Source organism: Stenella coeruleoalba (genome assembly GCF_951394435.1).
Source record: "Stenella coeruleoalba genome assembly, chromosome: 11".
NCBI classification, from domain to species: domain Eukaryota; kingdom Metazoa; phylum Chordata; class Mammalia; order Artiodactyla; family Delphinidae; genus Stenella; species Stenella coeruleoalba.
The window spans coordinates 65,365,485-65,380,663 of record NC_137157.1 but is presented as its reverse complement, the minus strand read 5'-3'; the positions used below and the strand labels follow the sequence as shown (position 1 = coordinate 65,380,663).

The 15,179-nt window shown below is 36.5% G+C and overlaps 1 protein-coding gene across 1 annotated transcript in view; it reads right to left on the bottom strand.

The window, feature by feature from the left end:
- SLC38A4 (solute carrier family 38 member 4) overlaps positions 1-15,179 on the bottom strand; it is a 66,014-nt gene that overhangs the window by 29,399 nt on the left and 21,436 nt on the right. The window lies entirely within an intron of this gene.

Here is a 15,179-nt window from a genome sequence, read left to right as displayed (position 1 = left end):
AATGGACTTTAAAATTAATATAATAAAAAGTAATAAAAGATTCAAAATCAGAAATAACATCCACAGATTAAGAACATGGTAAAAAAAAAATCAGGTTAGTTTGAGAAACAGCCAAAAAAGAATTCTAAAAATAAAATGTATAGTCATATAAAAAACTCAGCTGAAGGGAGAGTAATGAAACTGGAAGATAGATCAGTGGAAATCACTCAGATTATATCCCAAAGAAAGAAAGAAAAATGTAAAGAAGTTAAGAGACATGGGGAAGAAAAATGAGAAAAAGAAGGTTAAACATACCCTAATAGTTATTCTAATATGAGAAAATTATGAGACTAGGGAGAGACCAAAAGGACATAATGGCAAAGAATTGGTGGGAACTAAAGAAAGATAGTAGTTCTCAGGATTTAAAAAAACACACAGTACTTCAAGCAAGAGGAAGAAAAATGAATATATTCATTAATATGAGGTAGTGTAAGTGTATAACATCAAAGATGAAGAGAGAAATGTTAAAAGCACTAGAGAGAATAGAAGTAAGACACACATACAGTTAAAAAAAGAGAGGGCTTCCCTGGTGGCGCAGTGGTTGAGAGTCCGCCTGCCAATGTAGGGGACACGGGTTCGTGCCCCGGTCCGGGAAGATCCCACATACCGCAGAGCGGCTGGGTCCGTGAGCCATGGCCGCTGAGCCTGCGCGTCCGGAGCCTGTGCTCCGCAACGGGAGAGGCCACAACAGTGAAAGGCCCGCGTACCCGAAAAAAAAAAAAAAGAGAGAAACTTGTACTAACCGAGTACAAAGGCTTCTCTCAGCACCACACAGTATCAGTTTCACTTTCCAGTAGCAATCACTAACGACAGTTACTGTTTTTAGTTCTTCATTTAAAGTTAGTCATTCTAAATTTAAATTATTCACTAAAACCTCTCTGACTTGGTTTATCAACTCTAGACTGACGCTTAGGAAGGATAAGGAAATTAGCATACTTCTTTCTATACTCCTAATTCCTTCCCCCACCCTCCTAATTGTTTCAGTTCATGAAATACTTCTACAATGTTAAGATGCATAATAATTTCATCCTATTCTGTAAAACAAATCATAATTTATCTAAAGGATGTTTCTGAACACTGAAAATGAATAATCAGTATTTACAACGTTATGATTGTATAAATAGTATGCCTAAAGAACCTACAGTATATTTGACTACATAATAAAGGAAATATAATCCTATATTACTAAAACTTTGAATGCAAATTATCCATGCTCTTTTACTTTCTGAACGGCTTCCTCCTCCATCCTCTGGGTCTTGCTCAGCTGCCAATGTTTCTTGAATGCCATGCCATCTCCGTTCTTCAATTCATTTTGCATTGTACTGAAATACTGCCTTGAATAACTTTTTTTCACACAATAGGTCCATGTTTGTAAGCAGAATTTCTGAGTTGTGTCATGTTGGAAAATGTCTTTACTTTGCCCTCAAACTTTTTTGATTGTTTGAATTCTAGATTCAAAATCACTTTCCTTCATTATGTTGAAGATATTTGCCTCTTGACTTCTAGCTTCCACTGATGAGTCAGATTCTCATTTCTTTGACTTTTTTTCTTTTGGAGGGTTTTAGGATCCTTATCACAATCTGAAATTTCTCCAGTATGTAACTAGATGTGAGTAGTTTTAAAAATTCATCTTACACCGCACGTGGAGAGACCATTCATTGAAAAGACTTGTGTCTTTCTTCTGACCATGAAAATGTTCTACTATTTTAAATCTGTTTCCTCTCTCTAAAACTTGTATTAGTCATGTATTGGACCACTTGATCTCTATTGCCAAGATTTTCTCTTTATTTCCCATCTCTTTATTACTCAATGTTCAGGGATAGTTCCTCAATGTCCAAAATAACAAATTTGATCTTCAGTTGTGTGACATTGTGATATAATAATAAATATACATTTGATCTTCATCCTCATTCCTGGCACAGAGCTCCAAAAGCAATACAATAAATTAATATTTGGGTTTTGTCCCCAGTTCCTGAAATAGCTCTGGAATGATAAAGGAGTTTTTGTTGTTGTTGTTATTCATAACAAGACCCTTTCAACCACACCTGAGTTTACCTTAATGAAGTGACTTTTGTAAAGCCCCTAAGGATGAGGGGGCTGGTTGCCAGGGGAACCAACCAAGTGATTAGACAGTTGGAGCTTTCAGCCCCACTTCCAACCTCCTGGGAGAGGAGAGTGGGTGGGGACTCACTAATGGCCAGTGAGTTAATCAGTCATGCCTAGTTAATGAAGCCTCTATAAAAAAAATCCTAACTAAAGGGGTTTGGAGAGCTTCTGGACTGGTTATCATATGGAGGTGCTAGGAGGGTGGAACACCAGGCAAGGGCATGAAAGCTCTGAGATCCCTCCCTTCATACTTTGTCCTATGCATCTCTGCCATCTGGCAGTTCCTGAATTATATCCTTTTATAATAAACCAGTAATCTAGTAAGTAAACTGTTTTCCTGAGTTCTGTGAGCAATTCTAGAAAATTATTAAATCTGATTTATAGCCGGCTGGCCAGAAGTACGGGAGGTCTGGACTTGCCATTGCATCTGAAGTGGAGGCAATCTTGTGGGACTGAGCCCTTAACCTGTGGGATCTGATGTTGATTCCAGGAAATAGTGTCAGAACTGACTGAACCGTAGGACTCCCAGCTGGTGTGGGAGAATTTGTCAGTGTGAGAAAAACCCATACTTTTGGTATCAGAAGAAAGTATTAAGAGTAGGGTAGAAAAACATTGTTTACTTTTAATCTGTACCCATTTTATTTTTCAACCTGCCCACTAATTATTTTTCACACTCATGTTTTTAATTTCTGAGAATCTGTTCAGTCTCTTCCTCTCTTTTCATAACATCTTTTTTGTTTGTTTTACAGTTGCAGTATTTACTCAACCCTTTCTAAGACTATTGATTAGAAGTTTCCAAAAGCTCTTTTTGTCCCCTAAATTATGTCTTTTTTTCTGGAGTTATTCTGTTTGTTAATCTTGGCCCTTCTCTTCCATATGCCTGGTTTTCCTTAAACTCTTAGCGATCCTAGGTTGTCTGTTCATATTTGTGAATGAAGAATATATTGGTTAGCTTAGAAAGCTAGTCCTTGGGGTTTCTCTGAAATCTTGCAGGCTCATTACACTGATGGGGGTTGCTCCCTTGTGGGTCCTGGGTAAGTGGGGTCTATGCACCCGGTCTGTGTGCAGAGCACCCGCAGGACCCTACTCACAGACACAGCTGGCACTGTAGGCGAGGTGTCTCTGGAAGAAAAACACAGTGATGTATTTTCCCCTTTTGACGGAGCTTCCATTCCTGCTTGTTGTCCCTTTTTGCCTGCTGTGGAGGCCCTGGTACTTATTATAGAGTCCATTCTCAGGCTCTCTTTCAGACTAGATTACAGCCTTATCCTTTGGGCAAAAGAGGCAGACCAAACAGACCAAGAGTCCAAACCAAGGCTCCTTGGTGAACACCTGGTCAATGGTTGTTGGTGATTCACGCCTCCTCTTTATATATATTGACTTAACTTGGAACCGCTACTGGGTCCTTCTGGAGAAAGCCCATTTACCTGGTTTACCCCAGTTCCTTTTCTCTTTCACAGGGTTTCCAGCCCTATCTGCTTCCTGGCTTCTAGGAATTCTTAAAACTTCCATTTGTTATTGACACTGCTATTATTTTACAGAACTTTTGTTCGTTTACAAAGTACCATTTTGTTTGAAGTTTCATTCTTTGAATCCCTCAATGGTAGATCATAAGCCCCCTATTTTAATCTACTCTCAAAGCTTCATAAACCAAGGATTCCTCAAGTCACAGCTTTGGCCCAGGCCTCTACTGTGACCTCCAGTTCCAAGTGTCCAGATATACACTTGCATATCTCAAAGGTAGTTTAAATTCAACGTGTCTAAAAATCTAACTTGTGATAGTTCCCCTTCTTCCAATATTTCCTCTCCAGAGAAAGTTGTCACCATTTATCCAGCTCCTCAAATCAGAAATATCAGTCTTTTATTATAATTTTGTTTATCCCTTACATCCAGTCTTTTCCAAAGTCTAGTTGATTTTACAAACAAATTATTTCTCAAATTAGACTACTTCTTTCCCTTTCTTACACCATCAGTCTTGTCCAAGCGACCATCATTTCTTACATTGTCAATTGCAACAATTGTAATTGATGCCTTGAGTCCTTTCTTGCCTACTTTCTCCCTCCTCATTCATTTTCCACACAACATCCAGAGTGATCTTTTAAAAACAAAACTTAGGTCATGTCATTTATTTGCATAAAACCTTCTATTGTCTTTACTTTACTCTTAGGATAAAGTCTAAGATTCTCAGCATGCCCACAAGGTTCCACATGGTCCCTCCACTTCTGGCTTCATTCCTTCCACACTCTCCCCACCTCGTTGTACTAGCTACTCTGGCCTCCTTTTCATTTCAGGGACTTCCCAAGTTCTCTACCACCTCAGGCCATTTGCACATTCAGGTCGCTGTGCCTGGAATGATCTCCCCCTCCTGCATGCCATGATTTGCTTAGTCAATCCCTCTGGGGGATTACAGGAGTATACATGTCAGCAGTCCTGGGGACTTCAGCTAAAGTCTATTTCACACTGTACTTATTCATAGGAACATCATTAATTTCATTCACATTAAGCAATGCTAATCCCAGGGTTAAAAACAAAACAGAAAATGTCAAACACTCTTATGGTACTTACTACATGCCAGACATTATTACAAGGGCTTCACATCTATCAACTCATTGAATTCTCACAGCATCCTACTGAGGTAGGTACTATTTTTGTTCTTATTCCCATTTTACAGATGAGGTAATGAAAGTCCAGAGGGGTTGAGCATACTCTATGCTACACCACCTCTGTGCTGTTGTCTCTACTACAGAGAACTAAAGCCCAGACAGGAACAGAAAATCTGGCTTTGGTGATAAATAGAACTGGTTGTAAGTCCTGACCAAATTAACTAACTTCTGACTTTCTGTCATCCCATATGCAAAATGAGAATAAAGCAGTGTGAGGGTTTAAATGATATTATGCATGGCAAAGTGTGGTTTGTAGTAAGCCCTCAATAAATTTAAATCCCTTTTCCCTCTCCCAATCATCAGAATTTAATTACTGCCTACATCTGCATGCAAATGTGTATAGTATTTCATATGAACATCTACACACGCATATAATTTACCATAGGCAGTTAGAGGACCTTACAGTTCTCAAACTCTCACAAACATTGTAAGCAAGGTAGGTACTCCTTCACAAATAAAAAAATTGAGACCTAATCTTATACTATTTTCACCATCTATAAAACACTTACATTTTTAGTTGTATGATTATTTGATAAATAACTGTCTCCTCCAATAGGTAAAAAATTTCATGAAGGTGGGAACAGGGCCAGGTTTGTAGACTACATATACATATTCCCATCATCTAGCACAGTGCCTGGTGATACATTCTCCTAAGACCAAGGCAACTTTGTATGATCTCCTTTATAGATACAAGTACACATTCTTGTTATAGCTTTCTAGGTTAATATTTCAAAGTGAAATAGAAATGTTCCCTTCTGGTTCCCAAGAGAAAGAACAGCTTTGTTAGACAAAGAATGTTCAAAATTCTTCTAAAAGAGAAATCATATTTAGTTTGACAGAACTTTTGGTAGTCTAGCCTTTCTAGCTAATGATGTTAAGTTTCTCTGCAAAGGCGATTTTGCAGAAACAGACTGGATATTCCGGTGCAGTGGTCTTCTGCATTGCCATCTTACTTCACTCATTCATGAAGGTGCAAAATCAAAACTTGAAACAAAGGTATTTGGCACACTATCACCATTTGGAAGACTTTGTTTCATCATGTTTATTAAGCCAGCCAGATGTCCTAAATAGCTGATTCCTTGTATCCAATTTCTAGTTATTAAACATTATGCATAACATTTCTTTGAAACATGATTTATAAGCATTTATTTTACCCGATAAGTGAAAGTGAAAAAGGAGCTAGCATTTCCCACTATCGCTATTTGTTTTGTCTTTCATGCCAGCCCAGTTCTGATGAACATACTCTGAAATCCAGGTTTAGGCGGCAGAGTTTACACTTTGGTTGAGTGCGCAGGAAGTAGCTCGTCCTGCAGCTTCTAAAAGCCAAATTATCTTGCATCCGAGGAACTGATTTAAATCCACATCCAAAATATATCTTAGATAAATGAACATAGGTTTGACAATGAAATAAACCTAATTACCTTTATGTGAAATTCTCTTAAACAATTTCCCCAACAATGCCATTCTAGTCACACATTGATATTCAGATGGCGTATGAGCCTATGGCATGATTTCTCACAGAAATTAGCTTCCATAAAAGCTTTCACTGTCATTCAGTCTGATGTACGTCTTAGAAAAGAAACTGGCCATAATAGCAGAACCATATTCACTTGACTACTTCCTATTGCTGGTGATAATAGTTTAGCATTTTTCATTCCCTTCCTCTACTTAGACATAGCTTAGAAACAATATCAAGGGAGAACTAGAAAAGTTAAAAGAAATAACCTTATGCTGAGGTCTTGTCCCTTTGCTAAGAATATTACATGCTTTTTAATATAAGAATTAAAGCAGCCCTTTGATGAGGTATAAAGGACTATTCATAAAATCTGAATACATTATTTTGCTTACAAATTTTCTAGCTCTGAGAAAAAGACATAGATTCTCTAGTCATCTTAAATGTTAAGAAATATCTGAAATTCCTGCATAAATTTTAGTTCCTATTTTCCCAAACAATAGTTTGTTTCCAGAAATGAACAGCAATATGTAGCATATATGAAATTAGCATAGTGAACTGTTTGTTCTATCCATGTTAATACATGATATTTAATAATCTGTCATAAATTATGCATACACTAAGTTCCAAAATGTCTACATTCTATATAATAGATACTGGACCACCCCCAGAGTTACTTTTTTTCTTCTGAAAATAAATTTTTTTTACTTTCTTTAAAGTAACTCATGTATTAAAAATAATAGCTTCAATAACCCATAAAGCACACTGTATAACATGGTTAAAGAAAGCTCAACAGTTTGGCTCTCAAAACTACATTTCTCGGTACTTAAAAGTTACTGATATACTCCCTAGGAGTATAAATATAAAGACTTTCCAGAAAATCGCAAAACATTATCTAAATATAAATCGCAACAACTAGAAGATCTTGGTCTGTAAAATAAATGGCGATCTTTTACAGGAAACATACCTAAATTTCTTTAGTTCATCAAAAATAAAAATTCTTTCATCCAACAAGTTGCCCATGAATATGATATATATCATTTCAAATATTTTTCACTGAGTTATAAACCACTCAGTTTTGCTATCACCTGTGCATTTAATTAAAATAATCACCATATATTCTGTAAGAAGCTCAAAATGCAAGGGTACTTAAATCCATTAAGAATTCTCCCCATCTGATTAATAAATTTGAGGAATAGAGCTCAAATCTTTAATGATTCCAGTCCTTCCAAATCCAAAGTTTTGCTAATATTCTACTCAATCTCTCAGTTTCTTCTAGTAAGTTTGCTGCAAAAATACTCCTTCACTAAAATGGTTACATAAGAAGACAAGGTAAGACACAACTTCTGTTTTGCGTTTGACAGTGATGCAGCCCAAACATTTAGCCTTTCACATCTACTGCAGTGATGTGATGTTCCTTCTTTGATTAGACTACATTTTTGTGGGCGTTTTTGTTTTCAAGATAAAGAAAACCTTTAATGTTATAACACTGAGAATGCACTTCTCAAACATTAGACTTCCTCCTAAGACAAATTAAGTTGGTTCCTCAGAGCGATTAACCAGGAAATGTAAATAACTAAACCCTTGTTACCTGCTGGTTTTGCAATGTTTCCCTTTTCTATTATCCACCTAAACCTATCTGCAAAAGAAAACTGCAATCAGGATCTGGGTAAATAATTTCAATGTCTGACATTATATTGAATTGAGCTTTTTTTAAAGAGAAAAAAAAAGTTACCCAAGTAGTATTTTCAAACATTTTAATTTGTAATAAATAATCAATACCATAAAAAGAAGAAAGGAAGCATTATTTTAACACTGCAAATGTTCATGTAAAAACAGCTTTACCTTAATTATTTATCCAGTCCTGTGCAATCTTTCCGGAATTGTTTGGAATGGCAGACCCCTGTTGCAGAGGTGACTTATGTGAACCTTTGGGGATCTAGACAATGATTTAAAGACCAGTGGGAGTGAACTAGACAAGCCAATCACCACCACCACCTCTCACCCCAACACCTCCCTCTGTCCAACTTGCGTCAGCTCTTAAAAAAAAGAGAAGCTAAATCAGTTTACTGTTGTACATTTGGATTAAACATCAGTTACACCAATTTCTATTTGCTTTTAGAATTTTGGCTTTTATGCAACAAACTACTCACTTACTGAAAGTTTTTTCTTGATTCTTGTCATTCTGTATCAAGATTCTATAGGTTGGTTGACTGATAAATCTCAAAATGTTAATTTTTCAACAGGTTTATGAACTTAAGTTAAAGTAAAATAATACCAGAATAACAGAGTCAGACTGCTTAATGAATATTGTAATCAGAATGCATAGAAAATATTAATGGAATAGCAAAAGAGTTATTTTCTTTTGAATTGTCGATTTTATTCAGAGGAAATGTTATAGAATAACAGACACTCCCAACGGCACCAAGTTACTCAAGGTGCCGTGAGGTTGGAAATCATAAGCTCTGTCAGCCTCTGCTACCATTTCAAAGGCAGTGTGCTGAGTAAGCAAAACACTATTTGGAGTTTTTAAAGAATTTCTAAACAGACATTTTCTCCCTTTCAAAAAAATCTACTTGGCTTTCCACGTATTAGAGGAAGAGTTCAAAGATGTTGGCAAATAATTCATTCTGTTATGAAAATGTATAAAGCAGACTTATTTCTGAAAGTGAGGTGAGAAAAACAAATTTAAAAATCAATCCAGAATTAAGGGTTCTTTGCCTTTTTAATATTTATAACGTGGATAAACTATCCGATAACCAATCAGAAGGAATGCTAGATTGCAACAGTTGTGTCAATTCCCTATTTCTAAAAAAAAAACCCGACTAAACATTGTTCTTTGAGTAGAAAATTCTTAAGTTGATGCAAGACATTAAACATTAAACAAAACGTCCAGTTATCCATTTCTCTTTTCCATTTTAAATGTGCCCATTTCGTCTATTAACTTTATCATGGTATGTTTACATTCATTTGTCTTTTAGTTAGCTGCTTCTTTATTTTTCAGAGTTACCTTGTAGTTTTGTGCCTTATCAGATAAAAATTATTATGGTCTAGGGGAAAAATGATAATAAATACACTAATTTTAATTTCAGATAAGTTTAAAGACTATTCCTTTTCAAATTACTTCCGTCATTTAATTATAATCTTTCCAACTTAAGATTTCCTTCTGTTTGCAAAGTTACAAATTTGCAAAAAATTAAGAATAAAATAAGTATAAAATTAAGTATAAATAAGTATAAATAAGTATAAAATTAAGAAAGGAAAAATAAGTATAAATAAGTATAAAATTAAGAAAGGAAAAACCTGCACTAATTGTTAGAAGATGAAACACTTGTATTCTAGTAAAAGTCCATTTAATAGTGGAAATCCATTTCATACTATATCTTCATATAAAATAGGGTGGAGATAAATGTATAAACACCTACAGCTTTACTTCTCTTAAAATTTTAAGCTTTGGCTTCCATATAATTCTGATCTTCAAGTTCACTAAATAATTATAACAAATTAGCGTGTTGGATTAAAATTAAAAGTACACATAAGAGACTTCTATGAAGGGTCTTTTCATATTTCTTTAGAACCTACTCTAATTGCAAAATTCTTATCACAGAACTTTCCTAACATTGACTCAAAAATCAAATACACACATGCAAAAACTAATTTGACAAAAGTTGGCTGAATTAAAATGACTTAGGAACGTTTTTGTTATTTAACTATTTTTCCCCTAGATATTTGGCATGTTTAGACATGCAAAAATTAATGAAGAAATGTACGGTCTGGTCTTGACAAAACTCACAGTAACTTCCTTTCATAAGGAAAATACAGACTTAAACATTATAGTTTCATGTCCTGAACATTTCTTAACATCATATCATAATGTGATTTCACATATATATTTGGTAATAGGTTATTCTCTTTTGGTTTTTAAAAAATGCAAATGCTACATATTCTGTTAGGTTCTGATTCGGTTCAAGCATTACTGTACAAAGAGGTAATGGACCAGAATATGCACAGAATTTTAAAAAATGAATAAAATGAAATGAATAAAATGAAACATATATGGGTAATGAATAATGAAGCAAGTCCTTCACATAAGGAATTCATATAAATGCCACCAAGAACAGGTATATGAAACTTGGTCAGGGTAGGGGGGTAGTCTGCAGGCGGTAAAATATGTCCACTTAAAGGGATACCGGGCTTCCCAAATTATAACATGATTAATATTAGCAGAATTGCACCATATACGCCATAGGATGCCAGAAGATGAAAAGTCCCCAGGGGCTGAGGCCATCCAAGACGACTTCAGGGAGCCTAAGGACCTAGAAGAGGGCCTTAAAGTCCAGGTGAGATTGCAACGGGTAGAGAGGAAAGGGAGAGGCATCCTGGACGCAAATTGCAGACATGATAAAAGCATATTCTGGCAACGGTGAGTAGCCTGGCTGCAGCAGAGACTTTTCAGAGCAAAACGGAATAGAACGGAAGAGTCCAGGCTGTAGAAGGCGCTAAATCTTGGGACTCAGATTTTTGTGATCAGGATCTCTTGAAAGCTTCTGAAGAAAATCATAGAATCAGCAGGGAAGGGAATAAGATGGGATGATAGGGCGGAGCTAGAGATAGGGACAAGAAGGATGCTGAGGATGTTGGCTGATGGCTGAGCTTTGGTGTTATTGGCCTGTCTGAGAACAATGACAGAAGAGAAGGCAGATGGAAAGGATTTAAAGTGGGGTCAGTGGTAGTTTGACTCTTTCTTATACTACTGCTTCCATTTATCACTCTCACTAGCTCACAACACATGCTGTGAATTTTATGTGATCATTCTATGAGAAATAAGAAACTTGCAATAAAATCTTCATATTCCTTTACATAGAGAAAGAGAATATATGGTTGGTAACTCATCCATTTCAGGACCCCTCCCATTAATCTGTGGCTATTCTTTTCAAATAGTACAGAGAAGGTCCTAGAATGTATATCCCAATATGTTATCTATTAAAAGTACAAAATTGCTGACTCAAAATAAACTGATTCAGATCACATCCACGCATTGAATCAGGTTTTTTTCTTGCCCATACTTAAAAGCGTTGCTCATCTTGTTTCAAATTTCTACCTTCATCGATTTCTTCGAAGGGAAAGTTGCAGCTGGATAAAGTTAAAATTGGTCAACAATTAAAAAAATATCCCTTAGCCAGATCATCATGGCATTTTTCAATGACACTGGGAAAGGTAACCTGTTGTTCTCATCATGACTGTATCCAAATTTCTAATTTTAGTCATGGGACAAAATAATACTTGGCAATACAATACAATACAGTGTGCTTATAGTCAAATTGGAAGAAGATGGGTAGCAACAGTAACAACTAAGAAACACAATGACCTAATTTTTAATAATTTTGTATCGCCTTTCTATCTGTATTCACTTACTTTTCTTTGCCCTTACTTCAATTTCCCTTTAGGTCACCTACCTGTTTCCTTGCTTCTGTTTCTTGTTAAGTTTTCTGTGTCTTTATGGCGTCTTAATTTCCAAGAAGAGAATTTTATCATGTCCAGGCTTTAGATTTGTAAACTCAAAATCTGGTATAGTAGATCAGTTTCCAAGATTATAGGTCTGTTCTCATCCAACAGCCAATATTAGTGCTTCCAAATACGGACAAAATGTGCATTAATCCAACTTTTCTATTTTTTTTTTTATAGTATTATAGGTAAACGTCTGTCTGACCAAATCACTCCTAGAAATGGAAAACACTAGCACAGCTGCAGTTAGAAACAAGATTTTGGTTACTTCTTTTTAACATAAGATTTACTCTCTGGCTTTTGGGTTTCAGGCTTAGGGTGATGTGATCTTTTTTGACGTCACTCTTTGGCCCTCCAAATTCTTCACCTTATCTCTCTTAGTATGAATACATGCAAAAAAGAAAAAGAAGAAAAACCATACAGAAATGTTGCAGGAATCTTCCTAAATCATTGAAATAGCAGACTTCATGTTACCCTAGAGGTGACCTGAGCACGTAGGTCCTTCCTGCAGAGTGAGGGAAGCATAGGCGTGCTATAGTCTCTCTCTTCATGGTTATGACATTATTAATCTCAATTTACAGAAAAAGAAATAAGGACTACAAGAAAAATATGAATATGACTCCCAAAAGCCATATACCAAATTAATTGTAAACATAGAAATAGAGATGAATCATTTTCTAATTCCCCTTCAGCGGAGTCTCTCAGATATCTATGGAAGCTTAGGCCACTTCTATTTTTTGAGGCTCCAAATATACTTTTTAAATTTTTTAAAAATCCTGAACGGGGTTTCTAAATTGTCATACATTTTTCAATGATCCTATTCCACAAAATAACACCTCAACACAAATATAATACAAGTGACTTAATGAATAGCCTTATTTGATGATAACTTCAAAAAGTCTAAATTTGGGACCCTCTCAAATATGAGGCCTTAAGAGGCTGCCCAGCCCTGGCCCCTGGGAGAGGCCCTGCTTTTCTGTTCAAAAAAAACCTCCCTGACCAAGAGAAGGGCAACAACCCACGTGTGCTGAGGAAATTGCTCGGTTGACAGCATCCCCCGCTCTTGAGCCCAGCCTAAACCCCCTTTACAGTTATACAATGGAGCATTTTGGAAATGTTTGAATAGTCACTGTGTTGCAAAATTAGCAAACAAGTTTGGTGCAGGTTGACAAACTTACTGACTTGGCCACAGACCTAAATAGAAAATTCCTTTTAGCCTTAGCTGACGAAAAAATAAAAACTAGTTAGAAGACAGCTCGTGCTGTTCATGATATTTTGTTCTCCCCATTTTGCCTTTCAAGCAACTCAAATCTTTCTGGTCCATTTCATTTCTTGATCCCACATGGAAATGATGCAGAGAAAAGGGTATCACAAGTTCATTCCAGCCTTCTGCTTAAGCAAATACACCAAGGTGAAGAAGGATAACAAGGTCTGTGTGGCTTACGGGTGATCATAACTTAAATAATGTACTGAAATTCTAAATGTTAAATGAGAGCTCTTAAAAGCTTGCCTTAAAGAATGATTCTTATCCTTTAAAGTGCCTGCTTGAGAAAATAGCCCTGCTAGGAGATGTATGATTATAACGATTAAATTACAACAACACTTCCTAAATAACTAAATCACGTTGTTAATTTAAGTTCTTCATACAGAATACAGTATTAATATGGTGCTAAACTGAGTCGACTGCTTTTCTAACTAATAGCAATTGATGGTTTAAAAATTACATCCTGGGCTTCCCTGGTGGCGCAGTGGTTGAGAGTCCGCCTGCCGATGCAGGGGACACGGGTTCGTTTCCCGGTCCGGGAGGATCCCGCATGCCGCGGAGCGGCTGGGCCCGTGAGCCATGGCCGCTGAGCCTGCGCGTCCGGAGCCTGTGCTCCGCAACGGGAGAGGCCACAACAGTGAGAGGCCCGCGTACCGCAAAAACAAAACAAAACAAAAAAACAACAAAAAAAAGTACATCCTATTGGGGCAGCAGCACATTCATGTCCATTGCTCTCTTTCGTAGTCCCTCCCATCCCTTTCCTTTCAAAGCAAATTCTCTTCCAGAACAATTTCTGTGTATTTGGATTTTGTAATTTCTTCAGTGATTGGACTTTGTAAATCTGGTGTCATCTTGCTTGAATTCAAACAACCAAAAGTTTCTAGAGCTGGGACTCAATAGGCTGCCTGGTTGTACTGGGAGGAGAGAGAGGGCAAAGGAGACAGAAAAGCGCCCAGCAGAATTTTTAAAGGGAAGGGGCTCTCCGGAAAGGTGATGACATGAAACCATCCTGTAAAAGAATCAGTGCCCCTAATAACAAAAGGTATGCTCAGGTGGGCTCACCAGTATATTGAAACAAGGAATGCAAGTCCACCATAAAGTGTTCTTCAAAGGAATTTTTGAGCAGAATAAGACATGTAATAGTGATGTTGACCTTAATGGACTTTTCAGGGAATGCAGAGGATTTCCTGAGTCAGGTCTCCTCAGTGAGAGGGCAGGTTTCTGCCCAGGGAGCTCTGTCTCGCTGAGCTGTAAGCAGCCCCAGGGCCCAGCCATGTTGCGGTCAGAGCTCTTTGCAGTATGCTTGTTGACAGATGTACTGTCCTTTGCTACAGGTGTTAGCAGTGTCCAGCATGACAAGATGCACTGAACTTTTTGTTCTTTATGTGTTGCATGAGTTAGGAATTATACTTCCTGGAGGGCTGGGTTTACAGTTGGTAGCACAAATCTTTCTTTAAACATAGGAAAGCTGACTCGGAAAAAGTAAATGTCTTGACCTCATTCTTCAGGACAGCAGTAGAGGGGCAGATGGTATATTTACGAGGTTTGGGGATGGATTCAAGTATGTCTAGACAGCCGATTTAGATTAGTTGTAAGCAATCTGTTGTGTTTGTTTACCTTATTAATATTAGGTTATGCCTGGTTCATAGTAGGTACTGTATAAATTTTAAATGAAAGTCTTTATTAAATGTACTGATTCAATCTGTGCATCCAAAACAATTCTTTAGAATTTATTTAAGGGTTGCAACAAGAAATATTCTAATAATTATTCTAATCGAGGATCCTGCCATATATTAAAATGCAGTAGTTCCTTCTTATGCTCAGAGCCAATTGTGAGATGGTAAAGTGAAAGCCCATGCTATATGTAAGGAGCCATTAGTCCTTTTATAGAGTGCTGCATTCCCGGAATATTAAGCAGTAATTACCAATGATGTGTTCAAAGAATATTCAAAGAATAATAAGGATATCGGAAAATTATAATAAGTTTTCAAAAGCAAGATACAAAATCTAACAGTAATATGCTCCCTGTGTTGTTTTTAAAATTATACATATAATATATAAAAACATATTTTTTTATATATTAATGTATAATATACTATTTCCCTTTTCAGGCCAAGGGAAAAATGCCTGAAAGAACACATATCAAAAT